This window comes from Macaca nemestrina, chromosome 7 (genome assembly GCF_043159975.1).
Source record: "Macaca nemestrina isolate mMacNem1 chromosome 7, mMacNem.hap1, whole genome shotgun sequence".
Lineage (NCBI taxonomy): Eukaryota > Metazoa > Chordata > Mammalia > Primates > Cercopithecidae > Macaca > Macaca nemestrina.
Window position 1 is genome coordinate 130991326 of NC_092131.1, and position 17222 is coordinate 131008547.

Consider the following 17222-nt stretch of genomic DNA (forward strand, 5'->3'; position numbering starts at 1 on the left):
GGAACACTGATTAGGTGCCAGGGACCATGCTAACAGCTTTCCATGCATTATCTCATTTAATCTGCCCAACAAGTGCAAGAGAAATGTTCAGGTGTTATCTCAATTTTATTCCAGAAAAAAACAGACTTTACTTGGGTAATTAACTTGCCCAAGGCTGAACAGCTAGATTGGTAGAGTTGGGCTTGAAACTAGTGGTCTGGCTTTGGAGGCCACATTGTTTAACCACTAAGTGGTGGTCAACATTTCTGATCTTTACTATCCACATTCAAAAAAAGAATCCACTATTAAAAGGTGCTAATATTTATTCAGCAGCTTCCTACGTGCTAGGCATTTGGTTAGACACATTTCACTTACTCTCAGTGTCCATCATAAGGTATTATTATGCCAGTATCACACATGCAGCTGCTGAGGTAGGAAAATGATACCCTAAACTTGTGAAAATGGACAAAGATAGTATATCCTAAATGACACAGGTCTATACAAATTAGCAGGTGATTATCATCTGGATGGTAAGGTGCTATGTCCCTTAAGATGCAGAAGAGTTCCAATAAACTGGCAAATGCCTCCAGGAATGTCCTGGATTTGCCATTTCCACCACTACCAGCTGTAGGTGCCTGAAGGCTTGTGCCTGGACCACCAGGCCTCCTGATCTTGGGCAATGCCAGGGCCCCCTCCAGCCCCGCCCTATACTTCCCTCCCTGACTCTGCTCCCATCGCCTCCTGCCTGCTGCTTCCCTGCAGCCACTCCACCTGCTCCTTGGCCATCGGGCCATCTGGGCTTCACCAGCTCTTCTTGGCCAGTGACATTCAAGGCTGTTCCACCCCATTATGCCTGTTATACAAGCCACAGCTCTATTTTTAGATTAACCCTCGTGGATCATAATTACTTTCAAAAATATCTACACCCTCACCTTTACATGTGAATACAGATGAACTTGGCCTTCCTTCGGTCGCATTGCCCTGTGTGACATTATAAAAGAACACTGAAGTGGGGGTCAGCAGATCAGAGGTCGAGTCGTGGCTTTTCTACTAAACGACTGTGACCTTCAGCAAGTCATTTGTTTTATTGGTTCACAGTTTTTCCCACAAACCAGTGAATAACAACAAGATGTTCCTTAAATAAGGTCATATATGTGCAAGTGCTTTCTGAATGGAAAAGTACTTTGTAGGCATTACTCACTACTTATCCCGCTCTCTGATCATCACCTCCAAAGACAAGCCTCCTTTTGCTGCAATTCTTAACCGTGGCCTCACATTAGAGTCACCTAAAGAGCTTTTAAAAACTGCCTATGGGGCCAGGCACGGTGGCTCACGCCTGTAATCCCAGCACTTTGGGAGGCCGAGGCGGGCAGATCACGAGATCAGGAGATCGAGACCATCCTGGCTAATGTGGTAAAACCCCATCTCTACTAAAAATACAAAAAAATTAGCCGGGCATGGTGGAACGCATCTGTAATCCCAGCTACTTGGGAGGCTGAGGCAGGATAATTGCTTGAACCTGGGAGGCAGAGGTTGCAGTGAGCCGAGATCACACCACTACATTCCAGCCTGGGCAACAGAATGAGACTCTGTCTCAAAACAAAAACAAAAACAAAAACAAAAAAAAACGCCTATAGGCCAGGCATGGTGGCTCATGCCTGTAATCCCAGCACTTTAGAGTCACTTGAGGCCAGGAGTTTGAGGCAGCCTGGGCCACATAGCAAGACCGTGGCTCTACAGAGATAAAAAATTAGCTGGGCGTGGTGATGTTTGCCTGTAATCCCAGCTGCTAGGGAGATGGGTGGGAGGCTCGCTTGAGCCCAGGAGGTCAAGGCTGCAGTGAGCCAAGATCACGCCACTGCACCCAGCCTGGGTGACAGAGTGAGACCCTGTCTCAAACAAAACAAAAGAAAACAAACAACTGCCTCTGGCCATCCCTAGATATTCTGATGTAATTGGTTCTGGGGTGAGGCCAGGGCATGAGCATTTTTTAAAACTCCTAGTGATTCTTGCCTGTAATCCCAGCTACTCAGGAGGCTGAGGCAGAATTGCTTGAACCCGGGAGGCAGAGGTTGCAGTGAGCTGAGATAGTCCCACTGAACTCCAGCCTGGGTGACAGAGCGAGACTCTGTCTCAAAAAAATAAAATTAAAATAAAAATTTAAAAACTCGGCCAGGCATGGTGGCTCACGCCTGTAATCCCAGCACTTTGGAAGGCCGAAGCGGGTGGATCACGTGGGGTCAGGAGTTCGAGACCAGCCTGGTTAACACAGTGAAACCCCGTCTCTACTAAAACAAACAAAAAAAATAGCTGAGCGTGGTGGCGAGCGCCTATAGTCCCAGCTACTCTGGAGGCTGAGGCAGGTGAATGGCTTGAACCCGGGAAGTGGAGCTTGTAGTGAGCCGAGATTGTGCCACTGCACTCCAGCCTGGGCGACAGAGCAAGACTCTGTGTCAAAAAAAAAAAAAAGAAAAATACAAAAATTAGCCAGGCATGGTGGCGTGGGCCTGTAATCCCAGCTACTCTGGAGCCTGAAGCAGGAGAATCACTTGAACCTGGGAGGCAGAGGTTGCAGTGAGCTGAGATCGTGCCATTGAACTCCAGCCTGGGCAACGAGAGCAAAAGTCCGTCTCAAAAGAAAATTTAAAAATGAAAAACTCCTAGGCGATTCTAATGGGCTGGCAGCATTGGAAAGCTCTGGCCCACTGGAATGAGGAGCACATTAATTCCCTCCTCCTTTTTCAAGGCTTAGTCCTGGTCTCTTGTAGGTGTTCCAGGGGTCTGAGCACTTTGTTGATGAACCTGCTCCTTCTAACTCTCTGGCCAAATCTTCAGCTGGGGCATGGGCTTCCTGTTTGTTAGCATAGCCAACTTTTCTTAAGTAGCTTGACTGAGAAACTCAGCCAACGGTATTTTTACAGATGTTTCATTATTTTTAATGAAAACCAGTTCCCTCTCCACACTAGGACACGAGGACTGCTGACCATCTCCACTTGAGGTGCTGGCAGAACATCTACAAGCCACACATATCCAAAACACTACCTTGTCCGCCCTCCCTCCTGCTCCATACACATGCCCATCTGCTCCTTCCCTTGACTTCCCCATCTCAGCCAGTGGCATCACCATCTCCTGAGTCACCCAGACTGGAGACAAGGCCATGTGGAATACGTGAGGAATGCAGGTTCTGAAGACCAAGTGACCTCTGACTAATGACTGAGCCTCCCTATGTCTCAGTTTCCTCTCCAATAAATAATAGATAATAACAGTAGATAATAATAATTCCTATTTCATACAATTTGTTAGAATTAAATGAGTCAGGCCAGGCATGGTGGCTCATGCTTGTAATCCCAGCACTTTGGGAGGCCAAGGCGGGTGGATCACTTGAGATCAGCAGTTCAAGACCAGCCTGGCCAACATGGTGAAACTCTGACTCTAGTAAAAATACAAAAATTAGCCAGGCCTGGTGGTGCATGCCTGTAGTCCCAGCTACTCAGGAGGCTAAGGCAGGAGAATCGCTTGAACCTGGGAGGCAGAGTTTGCAGCGAGCTGATATCAAGCCACTACACTCCAGCCTGGATGACAAAGTGAGATTCCATCTCAAAAAAAAAAAAAAAAAAAAAAATCAAATGAGTCAATACTTGTAAAATGCTTAGTAATTTGCCTATGGTAAATGCTCAAAGAACGTGAGGCTACCATATTTATACCTTTCCCTTCCAAATCTCCCGTATTCAATCAACAATCTAGAACTTCCATTTTTGGCTCTGAAATATTTCTTACATGCTCCCTTCTCCCCTAGTGCTTACTTAGTTCCACATACCCTCCTCCCAAGGTCTCTCTGTCTCTAAGCCTCTGCGTTAACTTATCCGCCATCATGCTACCAAACCTATCTTACTAAAATAGGGTTCTGGTCGCATAACTTCCTTATTTCAAAAAATAAAAATAAAAAATTGCTGTCTGCCGCTTCCTGTACAGAGAAAAAGAGCCCAACTGCCTGTTATGCCCTGCTGTGCTGTGTGCTTTGTGGGGAAGGCTCTCTGAACATTCCTCCTTGATCCACCACCCATCCGACTCTGGGGTAACTTCCTGAGCTGGCAGGCCTGCTTCATATCCCGAATATGTGACCGTGCCTGTGTCTCATTTACTATTGCATCACTCCAGGGTGTGGCTGGGTTGAAAAAGGCTCTGTTTGGTTTCTGCCACACAAGACAGACACATGAGCAAGTACTCATTGAAGACATATTGTTCATCGATTATTTTTAAATACTTTTTCCGTAACATGTGAGCTAGCTTTTCCCAGTAATTTTCATCCATCTACTCTACTCCTTGTAAGTTGTAAACATGACAGAAAAGCTACCTAGAAACTAACAGCAAAGATCTAAGGAAGAAAGGATTGAATCAACAAGGAATGTGGACTTTTTATTCCTAACACTGACATAGATCCTGGTAAGTGCTAGTTCCCGTAATGAAAAAATAATTCTGGGCCAGGCGGGGTGGCTCACACCTGTAATCCCAGCACTTCGGGAGGCCGAGGCAGGCAGATCACCTGAAGTCAGAAGTTTGAAACCAGCTTGGTCAACAGGGTGAAATCCCATCTCTACTGAAAAATACAAAAAATTAGCCAGGCGTGGTGGCATGCGCCTATACTTGGGGGGCTGAGACACGAGAATCACTTGAAACCAGGAGGCAGAGATTACAGTAAGCCAAGATCTCACCACTGCACTCCAGCCTGGGGGACAAAAGCGAAACTCCCTCTCAAATAATAATAATAATCCTGTAAGTGACAATCTTAGTACTTCATCCTCATGAAGCATCCCTCAGGATGACAGTCATGTTGATTGCATCAGTCCTTTGCAATTCATTCTGGGTCAGTGGGAAATATATCTGGAGTGTGTAGACAGCCCATTGGTGAACCAAGCTACCTTCATTTGGACCAAGGTCCAGTTGAGCAGCTGTTTGCACAACACCCCAGATTTGGAATCAGCTGTGGGATGAGCAGAAGCCAGCTAGATATGCACCTTGTGATGGCACGCAGATATTCAGTTCAATTTCACAAAGATCTCCGCCAGGTACGGTGGCTCACGCCTGTAATCCCAGCAATTTGCGAGGCTGAGGCGGGCGGATCACGAGGTCAGGAAATCGAGACCATCCTGCCTAACACGGTGAAACCCCGTCTCTACTTAAAAAAAAAACACACACACACACACAAAAATTAGCCGGACGTGGTGGCGGGCGCCTGTAGTCCCAGCTACTCGGGAGGCTGAGGCAGGAGAATGGCGTGAACCCAGGAGGCGGAGCTTGCAGTGAGCCGAGATCGTGCCACTGCACTCCAGCCTGGGCAACAGAGTGAGATTCCGTCTCAAAAAAAAAAAAAAATTTTTTTTTCACAAAGATTTCTGAGCAACTACTATGGGTAAAAGCAGCAGGAGGCTGAAGGGCTTTGGATGAAAGATAAATCCTAGGTGATCCTTTTCCTTACCTGTAACTGGAGAGTGCAGTAGGTGCAGGCCTGCCTTCCCAATGCTGTATTTACAGTTAACTCGCCTTTAAAGATGAATTTGGGAAGTTCAATTTGTTATGGTTGTTCAAAGTGGTAGCCGGAGGCAAATTCCTCCCATTGTTTTGCTATCTCGGTGCCCTCTAGTGTCCAACCGGGACATAGCTTTATCTAAACATGATAGCCTGGCACCTGCTCGGAGCTAGGGTATGCTCCTGTGGTCGGGGAACAAGAAAGACCCGTTGAAATTCCAGCCTTGCCACTTGCAGAACTCTCAGGCCTGTCTCACTTCTCTAAGCTTCAGTTCCCTCACTTGTAAAATAAGGATGATAATGCCTACAACATCAGGTTTTTTTGTAATGAATTAAGGGATGATACGTGGAAAGCATGACACCATCCTACCATAAAGAAATTGCTTCCAAAAATATGCCATCACTAAAGCTCCCAGACGCAAGCTCATCCTAAGTAAGCAGGATGGGAAAGACTAATCTAGCACACTCCTCCCTCTGCATTTTAACCAGTTGTTTATGCACCATTTCCTTGCTGAATTATGAACAATGAGGTAAGAGACCATGTATCTCCACACACCTTACAGTGCCTGGTCGATGGAAAGATCTCAGAAAACATTTGTTGAAGAGGTACTGAATAAAAATGAATTCTTCCTGGCCTTAAAAATATTGTAGGGTGTAATATAAATTCATCGTTTCCAAATATCCAAGCCTACTCTCTTGCAGAGCATGTAAATCCTAAGGGCTCTATAATTCAACACTGTTTGGCAACTTCTCCTTGTCCTGAAATACTCCAGCTCTGGAATACACCTTGGGGTAGCTGTAGGTCTCATTGTAAGCTATGGAAAAGCATATTCAGCATGATAAAATCTGGGATGAGAACTCTTGAGCTCTGACTCCCTGATGCATCTGAAAAACATGAGTGAGCTCCTGGGATGAATGGGAAGAGCTCGGTTAATAAGAGTGGTGGCCAAAGGCCAGTAGGGACCTTCAGAAGTCAGGACCCAAGAGACCTCCTATATTGCCTCTCCTATGTGTAAAATGAGAGTGATGGTCCCATCCTGAAGCCCCTGGAATACACTTCGATGGGCCAACTCAATCAACAAGTGCCCAGATGATTTTTTTTTTTTTTTTTTTTTTGAGACGGAGTCTCGCTGGGTTGCCCAGGCTGGAGTGCAGTAGCGCGATCTCGGCTCACTGCAAGCTCCACCTTCTGGGTTCACGCCATTCTCCTGCCTCAGCCTCCCAAGTAGCTGGGACTACAGGTGCCCGCCACCACACCCGGCTAATTTTTTTGTCTGTTTTAGTAGAGACGGGATTTCACTGTGTTAGCCAGGATGGTCTCGATCTCTTGACCGTGTGATCCACCTGCCTCGGCCTCCCAAAGTGCTGGGATTACAGACATGAGCCACCGTGCCCAGCCCAGATGATTTCAGTTATAGAAATGTGATTGAGGCAGGTGCGGATCACCTGAGGTCAGGAGTTCGAGACCAGCCTGGCCAACATAGTGAAACCCTGTCTCTACTAAAAATACAAAACTTAGCCGGGCGTGGTGGCGGGCACCTGTAATCCCAGCTACTCAGGAGGCTGAGGCAGGAGAATCGCTTGAACCCGGCAGGCGGAGGTTGCATTGAGCTGAGATTGCACCGCTGCACTCCAGCCTGGCAACAAGAATGAGACTCGGTCCCCCCTCCCAGAAAAAGAGAAAAATATAGTTGAGTCTGTCATGTGTTAAGTCGGCCATGACTTCAGACTTCAGTGAAAAACATATAGCAACTGTTATAAATATGAATACATTTTTTCTTTATACAAAAGTTATTCTTCTAACACCGTAAGTCTACAAACCCACAATAAATAAAAGAAAATAAACAAGGCTGGGCGCAGTGGCTTACGCCTGTAATCCCAGCACTTTGGGAGGCCGAGGAGGGTGGATCATCTGAGGTCAGGAGTTCGAGATCAGCCTGGCCAACATGGTGAAACCTCTTCTCTACTGAAAATACAAAAATTAGCCAGGCATGGTGGCAGGTGCCTGTAATCCCAGCTACTCAGGAGGTTGAGGCAGGAGAATTGCTTGAACCCGGGAGGTGGAGGTTGCAGTGAGCCAAGATTGCGCCACTGCACTCCAGCCTGGGGGACAGAGCGAGACTCCATCTAAAAAAAAAAAAAAAAAAAAAGGAAATAAGAAAGAAAATAAACAAGACAGACTAGTATATCAGTTTCACTTTTTTTTTTTTTTTTTTTGAGACGAGTCTTCACAAGAGGAAGAAGCAGACTTTGACATTAAGAACCGATCAGAAGCTGGTAATCACAGATTTATGGAGTGCAACATCTGTTGTTCATTTAGTATAGCCTTAAAACAATTAAAGGAAGATTGAGGCTATAAAACTTCCAAGTTCTTAAAAAATAACAACCTCACAGGGGAACTTAACAGTTGGTCAAATTAAAGTGCTGGGCCTTATAGCCTTTACTGACTGGCAAATAACCAGATTTGGGGCCATGAAACGATTGTGAAGAACTCCGGAGGGGATTTTGTCTCTGCATCCATCCAAATCATGCTGTCCATGCAAGGAGAAAAGAGCTGGGTCGCTTATGTAAAAAGCCGAGATCCCTTTGGGACAAAAAGTAGAGCTGTACTAAGATCTTATTGTTTAAAAAACATCAAAAATAAATTACCCATCAACTACAGCACACTACCTGTTTGAAAAATCATGTTACTTGTAATGTGCTGGTAAAATTAATTGAACACCTGCTCCCTGCCAGGAACTGTTTGAGTTGCTAGGAAAAGAGGAATGAATAAGACTCAGGTACATCCTGTGTTTATTGCGCTTATATTCTTCTGGGGGGAGGCAGGCAATATACAAGTAAATGAGATAATTTCAGACAATCGTTTGGAAAAAATAAAACCATGTAAAGGGCTAGAGAATGACAGTAGGTAGGAGTGCAGAGCTATTTTTAACTTTTATTATGAAAAATTTTCAAGGACATAAAAATGGAGAATATTGTGAACTCTAGTATGTTCCCGAGATTCAACAGTTATCAATTTTTTCTACATTTACTTTTGTTGTCCCTTTTCCTATCTTTCTCACTTTCTTTTTTTTTTTTTGCTAAGGTGTTTTAAAACAAATCCCAGCCATCATTCATTTCATCCCTATATATGTTAAGTATGCATCTCTAAGGGTCAGACAAGGTTTTAAAAAACTGCCTTAAATAAATTTACAATTCATAAAAATTATATTCTATAAATTATAAACTTATAAATAATATAATAATATATAACTTGACATTTTAAAGGTAATTATAGTTATATAAATTATATCTCATGTAATTATGAAATTAGAAGTTATAAAATGATTACTAACCATTAAATAATAACATTTTTAAAATTATATAAATAGCCCATAATCTAATCACTTGAACTTGGTAACTGGATTTAGGTGCTTGTTTTTCCATCTTTGAATAAATTATCTTCATTACAATATAACATGCTGTTGAAAAGTAAACAGCCCGAGCAGAGTGACTCACGACATTTATAATAACTCCAAAAAGCATGATATACTCAGCCATAACTCTAATAAAGTATATATGCAGGATCAATGTGCTAAAAACTACAAATTACCAAAGACCTAAAAAATGAGGAGATATCCTGTTCATGCTTTAGAAGAGTTATTGACTGGGCACGGTGGCTCACGCCTGTAATCCCAGTACTTTGGGAGGTGGAGGTGGGCGGATCATGAGGTCAGGAGATCGAGACCATCCTGGCTAACACGGTGAAACCCTGTCTCTACTAAAAATACAAAAAATTAGCCGGGCGTGGTGGCAGGTGCCTGTAGTCCCAGCTACTCCGGAGGCTGAGGCAGGAGAATGGCGTGAACCCAGGAGGCGGAGCTTGCAGTGAGCCGAGATCGTGCCATGGCACTCCAGCCTGGGCGGCAGAGCGAGACTCCGAGACTCCGTCTCAAAAAAAAAAAAAAAAGACATACTATAAAATAAAACCACAGTGATCATAACAGTATTAACTAGAGGATAGATACAGAGATCAATAAAACACAATAGAGATTCTAGAAATAGATTCATAAAATATGGTAATTTTAAGGAGTTTCATTGAGGTATAATTGACTTACAAGAAACTGCACATATTTATAGTATAAAGACTGATACATTTTGATATATGTATACATATGTAAAACCATCAGCCCAATCAAAATAATAAACATATACATTATCCCCAAAAGTTTCTTTGTGTCCTTTAGTAATCCCTTCTTTCCTCCCCTCTCTACTTCTCCACCTCATCTCCTGGCAATCACTGATCTGCTTTATATCATTTATATTTGTTTATATTCCTTGAAACTTTATATTAATGAAATCATATAAAATGTACTTTTTCGTCTTGCTTTCTGGTGATTCTTTTGAGAATCATCCATGTTGTAGCATGTATCAATAGTCCATTCTTTTTTATTGCTCTGAGGTATTCCATCATATCCATGTACCATATTTTGCTTATCTATTCACTTGTTGATGGTCATTCAGGGGTATACTATTTTGTCTGTTACAAATAAACCTGATATAACATTCATGTACAAGTCTTGTATGGACATATGCTTTCATTTCTCTTAGGTAAATATCTAGGAGTTGGAATGGCTGGATCATATGGTAACTATGTGTTTAACTTTTTTTTTTTTTTTGAGATGGAGTCTCGCTCTTTTGCCCAGGCTGGAGTGCAGTGGTGCTATCTCGGCTCACTGCAAGCTCTGCCTCCCAGGTTCATGCCATTCTCCTGCCTCAGCCTCCTGAGTAGCTGGGACTACAGTCACCTGCCACCATGCCCAGCTATTTTTTTGTATTTTTAGTAGAGACGGGGTTTTACCACATTAGCCAGGATGGTCTCCATCTCCTGACCTTGTGATCCACCCACCTCAGCCTCCCAAAGTGCTGGGATTACAGGCGTGAGCCACTGCGCCCGGCCTATGTGTTTAACTTTTAAAGAAACTGGCAAACTGTTTTCCAAAGTGGTTGTATCATCTTACATTCTCATCAGAAGTGTATGATTGTTCCATCTTCATTACACCCTTACCAACACTTAGTATGATTAGTCTTTTTAGCCAGTCTAAAAGATGTGTGGTGGTAACTCATGGTTTTAATTTTCATTTTTCAAATATTGATGGTCTTTTCTGAATGTTAAAGATTTTTTAATGTGGTTATTTGTCATCTATCTTCTTTAGTGAATTTAATGTTCAAAGTTTTGACAAAGATATGAAAACACTTCAACAGATAGTGCTGGAACAACGGTATATTCATATGCAAAGTTTGAATCTCAACCTATATGTCACATAATATACAAAATTTAACTGTAAATGAATCATAGAACTAAATGTAAATTTTTTAAGCTATAAAAGTGTTATTTTTATAAGTGTAAAAAAATAAGAGAAAATCTACTGTGATTTTGGCTCACAAAACAAGATTTAAAAAAACATAAACTAGGTCAGGCATGGCGGCTCACACCTGTAATCCAAGCATTTTGGGAGGTTGAGGCAGGTGGATCATGAGGTCAGGAGTTCAAGACCAACCTGGCCAAGGTGGTGAAACCCCATCTCCATTAAAACTACAAAAATTAGCCAGGTACGATGGCAGGCACCTGTAATCCCAGCTACATGGGAGGCTGAGGCAAAAGAATCGCTTGAACTTGAGCAGCAGAGGTCGCAGTGAGCCAAGATCATGCCACTGCACTCTAGCCTGGGCAACAGAGTAAAACTCCATATCAATAAATAAATAAACTAGAATTCATTTAATTAAAAACTTTTGCTCTGTGAAAGACACTAAAAAAATGAAAAAATAAGTCAAATATTTGCAAATCACATATCTGAAAAAGAATTTGTGCCCAGAGTATATAAAGAGCTCTCAAAACTCGTCAATAAGAAAACAACATATTTTTAAAAAATGAATAAAAGATTTGAATATGCACTTCATCAAAGAAAATACATACATGGGAAATAAACATATGAACAGTTGTTCAACATCATTAGTCATTAGAGAAATGCAAATTGAAAACCACAATGAGATACCATTATATACCAATTAGAATGGTAAATATAAGAAATGCTGATAATACCAAGTGCTGAAAGATGTGGAGCAACTGGAACTCTCATATGTGACTGGTTGGAATGCAAAATGGTGCAGGATGGGCACTCTAGAAAAGGCTGATATTTTCTTACAAAATTAAAAATACATTTACCATTTGACTCAGAAATATCATTTGTAGGTATTTCTTATACAGAAATGAAAACTCACATTCACAGAAAAATCTGTACATAATAATAGTGGCATTATTCAGAATTGCACCAAACTGAAAACTACCCAAATATTCATCAACAAATAAATGGATAAACAAACTGTGGTACATCCACATAATGGAATACTACTCAACAATAAAAAGGAATGAGCTACTAATACACTCAACAGTGTAGATGAATATTGAATGCCTTATGCGAAGTGAAAGACACCAGTCTCAAAAGATTTATACTGTCTGATTCCATTTGTGTGGCTGTCTGGAAAAGGCAAAACTATAGGAATAGAAAACAGACCAGTGGTTGCCAGAGTATGGGAGGAAAACTGACTGACTACAAAAGGCCAACATGAAGGAATTCTATTAGATACTGAAATTGTTTTGTATCCTGTCTGTGGTGGTGATTACAAGACTCTACGCATGTGTGAAATATCATAGAACTGGACAACAATGGGAGTGAAGTTTACTGTAAGTTTTTAAAAGTAATAAAGGGCTGGATGCGGTGGCTCACGCCTGTAATCCCAGCAGTTTGGGAGGCCAAGGCAGGCGGATCACGAGGTCAGGAGTTCGAGACCAGCCTGGCCAATACTGTGAAACCCTGCCTTTAATAAAAATACAAATATTAGCCAGGCATGGTGGCGTACGCCTGTAGTCCCAGCTACTCGGGAGGCTGAGGCAGGAGAATTGCTTGAACCTGGGAGGTGGAGGTTGCAGTGAGCCGAGATCACACCACTGCACTCCAACCTGGACAACAGAGCAAGACTGTCTCAAAATAAATAAATAAATAAATAAATAAATAAAATAAAAATGATTGATTTGTGGTTTCAGGTGTGTATGCAGCCTCACCTATCCTTATAAGTTCCCTGAACCTGAAGTGCTTGGTGCATGAACTAAAGGCCAGTGTGGCTGGAGCTCAAAGAGCTTGGGGGAGAGTGTCACACAGCGAAGTCAAAGAGATGGGCAGGGTCAGCCCATGTAGTGCCATAGAAACACTTGGAAAGGAGTCTGTGCCTCTTAAAGATCATTCTGGCTACTATGTGGAGAATGGGTATATAATAGTAAATTATGGGAAAAGTGCTCTTCCATTTTAAAAAAGTGATAAAGAGAAAAGCAATCGTATTTTGAGAAGAGAGACCCAAATAATGGAAACATTTAACTGTGACTGAGGACTGGGAAGGAGAAGAAAACAGTTTGGCCTTTAAAATGAGGTTCAGCTTTGTGGTTAGAGTTTCCTTGTTTGGCCAGCTCCACTGGTGCGGGACAGGGCTTCTTCCAATGTGTTTTCTTGGCCTTCTCTTTCAGAATAAACAAACATGGTGTCTCCAAACTATTCAAAGGGTCCCAGGTATTCAGGGTGGCCCGATCCAGACCACAGAAGCTTTCTCACAGGTCACAGCTTGGGCCCTGTTGCTATAAACACAAGATACAGGAGGCCCGAGCACGTCTGAACACCTCCCAGAGCTGTTTTCTATGCCATCCCAAGTCCTCATGGACAAATGAGGCTTAACCATGGAGAACAGAGCTTCATGGGTAGGGCTAGCACCTCTGATCTCAGAAACACTGGAAAATGAGCATGGTCAAGGCTGTTGGGAGCCCCACGAATCACTGCTTGAGGGGGCTTGACATGGGATGGCTGGCAGTGCAGACAGGAGATGATAGTCGAGAGCCAACAGAGGAGTCTGTTGGACCCTCCAGCTGGCAGCAAAAATGCCAACCCAAACCCCCAAGTCCATTCATAAAATGGCTGCGAAGACATTAATCCTGATTTTTAAAAAGAGAAAGACTTCAGCCTGAGCTGAGGGAAGCCGATTCCTCCTCCTTTGCGGTTACGGGATAGCTGCAAAAAATTGTGAGATTATTCAAAATTTGATAGGCTGTGAGCATAAAAAGAAAAAAGTCTCAAATGCATAACAACAATTTTTAAAAGTAACATCTACTCCTAATAGCAATGTTTTATATAAGAATAGTAGGATACCTTGTGTAATGGGGGTGCCAAAATCTCAGAAATCACCATGAGATAACTTTTCCATGCAACCAGAGCACCAAAAAAAGAATAGAAGGATAGTTCCATAATATAACCAAAAAGCTTCCACATGCACATCAAATGACTGCTGGCATCACGCTCAAAGGGAAGACACTCATGAGCATTCCTGTGGCATCAGAGGAAAGACAAAGGTGACTGGCATTAGCACTGCTTTTGTATTCTCTTCTGGAAGTGCTATCAAAGTCACTAAGAGAATGAAATAAGAAATATAAATATTAGGAAAAGAAACAAGATCATCAATTTTTGCACATTTTATAATCTTCTACCTAACGAAGAAAAAAACAAGAAAATAAATTTAAAATCTGTTAGAGGCCAGGCGCGGTTGCTCACGCCCGTGATCCCAGCACTTTGGGAGGCCAAGGCAGGCAAATCACCTGAGGTCAGGAGTTCAAGACCAGCCTGGCCAACATGGCGAAACCTCTACTAAAAATACAAAAATTAGCCGGGCCTGGTGGCAGGCACCTGTAATCCCAGCTACTTGAGAGGCTGAGGCAGGAGAATCGCTTGAGCCCAGGAGGCAGAGGTTGCAGTGAGCCAAGATCACACCACTGCACTCCAGTCTGGGTGACAGAGCAAGACTCAGTCTCAAAAAAAAAAAAAAAAAACCTGTTAGAAATAATAACAATGGCCATTCAAAGAGGTCATTTCATTTGGTTCCTGGGATGCCTCTGAACCTTTCCTGCTTTATTTCTCCCCTTGGTAATGGGCAAATATCTCCTCAATAAAAAGGCTAGCCTGTCCCCATTGACATCTCTTAGCATGACGACTGCAGCCAAGTCTCATGGCTCAATTTCAGTTTCCCTTTTAAATGGAAACCGTTTGATACCTTTTGCTCATGCAGTCCTGAAATCTTTGAATATGCTGAAAGAAAGCAGGGAGTTCTGACTCAGAGATTCAACCCTCTGTCTACACAAACATTGGTGACTACTCTACTAAAAAGCAAAAAGAGCAAAAAAAAAAAAAAAATTCTAAACCAATAACACAAGAAAACTCAATAAAAGACTATTGGTTAGTGGGTTCCCCAGCGTGTCCCGCAAAATGTTTTTCATGTGTTCACCATTGTCCGTGTTCAGATTACCAGGACCAAAATGACACCTGGGCAAACAGAAAACAAAAACAAGACCTGAGTTGGGAGTGAGGAGAGGCAGAGTCAAACCATGGATACCAGGAGGAGTAGCTCTGTTGCCTCGAGGATGTCAGTAGTCCTTGACACACTCTGGTCTCAGTTTCCTCATATATAAAATAAAGGGCTAGGACTTGGTCTATGACTTCAAACTTGTCATACCTGGACAATTTTCATTCTGCTTACATTTTCCAGTTTTTACCACTGGTCTTAAATTCGCATGTTCTCTTTATCACATATGTCTTCATATATATGGGGAGTCTCTGTTTGAATATCCTGCTGTCACCCAAAATGAATTGAGTTAAAAATCATAACTCTAGACCAGCCTTCTCTGTCAACCACCTTTCTCTTTCCCGTTTGTGAAATGAAAATATCTTGGGCCCCCAAAATCACTAAACTAAAGGGAAAAGTCAAGCTGGGAACTGCTTAGGGCAAACCTGCCTCCCATTCTATTCAGTCACCTCTCCGGTCACTGAGATCAATGCATGTCTGATTGTCACTTTGGAAAGGTTAATCAGAAACTCAAAAGAATGCAACCATTTGTCTCTTATCTACCTACCATAAGAGGTAGCCCCTTGCCTAGCTTCCAGTTGTCCCGCCTTTCCGGACCAGACAGAGCCAATGTTCATCTTACATATGTTGATTGATGTCTTATGTCTCCGTAAAATCTATAAAACCAAACTGTGCTCTATCCATCTTCGGCACACGTCATCAGGACCTCCTGAGACTGTGTCACAGGCCTGCGTCCTCAACCTTGGCAAAATAGAGTTTCTAAACGAACTGAGACCTGTATCAAATTTTCAGGGTTCACACCTTTATCTCAGTAATAAAGGAATTTATGCTGTAACCTAAATGGCAGCTTTCCCTTCTTAAGGGTCACATGCTCCTGTATTTGGTGGCGGTGGGGTGGAATTGTCTTCCTACTCCCATATCTCAGTTTTCCCCTGGCCTCCATCCCTCTGAGCTCTTTTGTCTTCCAGCAGCTCTGGGTTCCTTGTGGTCCCAGGCTCAGGTCATCACTGGGCAAGCCTGTCCCAGCATCCTGCTGCTTCCTGTGCAATGGTCTCCGAGAACCGAGAGGCAGGGAATGTGTCTCTCCTCTCTTCACGACATAATGACACAAAAGTGAATAAATATATCCAACTTTACTCAAGGTGGGAAAATTAAAGAAAGTCACAACATATAACAGAAAATGTTAAATGGCCACCAATACCATTTTTCTTGTGTTCCCAAGAAAAACCATTCAATGAATTAAACGTTTCATTGAATGATTTTCCATAGAAAACCGGAGACTCTTTAGGTGGTGCTCTTCAGTTTTTAATCTTGATCTTTTGACTTTATATCTACCTTTCTTTCAGAGACACAGCCTCCTTCAAACCTTCCCCCTCTGGGGTGTTGCTGTGGTTCAAATGTGTCCCCCCAAAGACATTAAGCTTAATCCCCAGTGTAACAGTATTAAGAGGTGGGACCTCTAAGAGATGATGAGGCCATGTGGGCTGTACCCAGTGAGTGGATTGACACCGTTATCATGAGATTGGGTTCATTATCGCAGGAATGGGCTCCTCAGGAGAAGATGACTTCAGCCCCCTTCCCTCTCACATGTGTGCACTCTTGCCGGTGTGATGCCCTCTGCCATGTTATGACAGCAAGAAGGTCTTCCCAGATGTGGCAACTAGACCTTGGACTTCCCAGCCTCCAGAACCATGAGCCAGATAAATTTCTGTTCATCATAAATTACCCGGTCTATGGTATTCTGTTGTAGCCGCAAAAAGTCCACTAAGACAGGTATGTATCCTCTCCTGTGTTTGAGAAACCTCACCTCCCTACCTACAGGGACTGGTCTATCACACAAGGCTCTCCCACACCCTACCCAACTCCCCCTGAGAGTTTATTTAGCCAAGTCTTAGTTATTCCATTCAGAATGGCACCTGGTAGCTCAGCAAACTGGTCCAAGATGAACTTGGGCCCTCTAAGTCCCTCAGAGCCAGACAAGCTCTGGGGGATGTGGGGATTCGTGCTTGTTCCCCTTTAAGTTGTCCCTACCAAAGTGAATGGAAAAAAGATGTCTTTATTCTTCCTAATGCTCCTAGAATAATAGTTGGTGCATGCACACACTCTCCCCGTGACAAACATTAATTCCCAGAAATAGTATAGATTTTACCCTTAAAAAGAAAACAAACCTTTTTTTATCAAACTGTCCATACTCTACCAGGCTGTTCCTTGGAGTTTCACTGTATATTATTTTGGTGACCAGAATGTATTCCTTTGCTCAATTATCCATCCATCCTACTTTC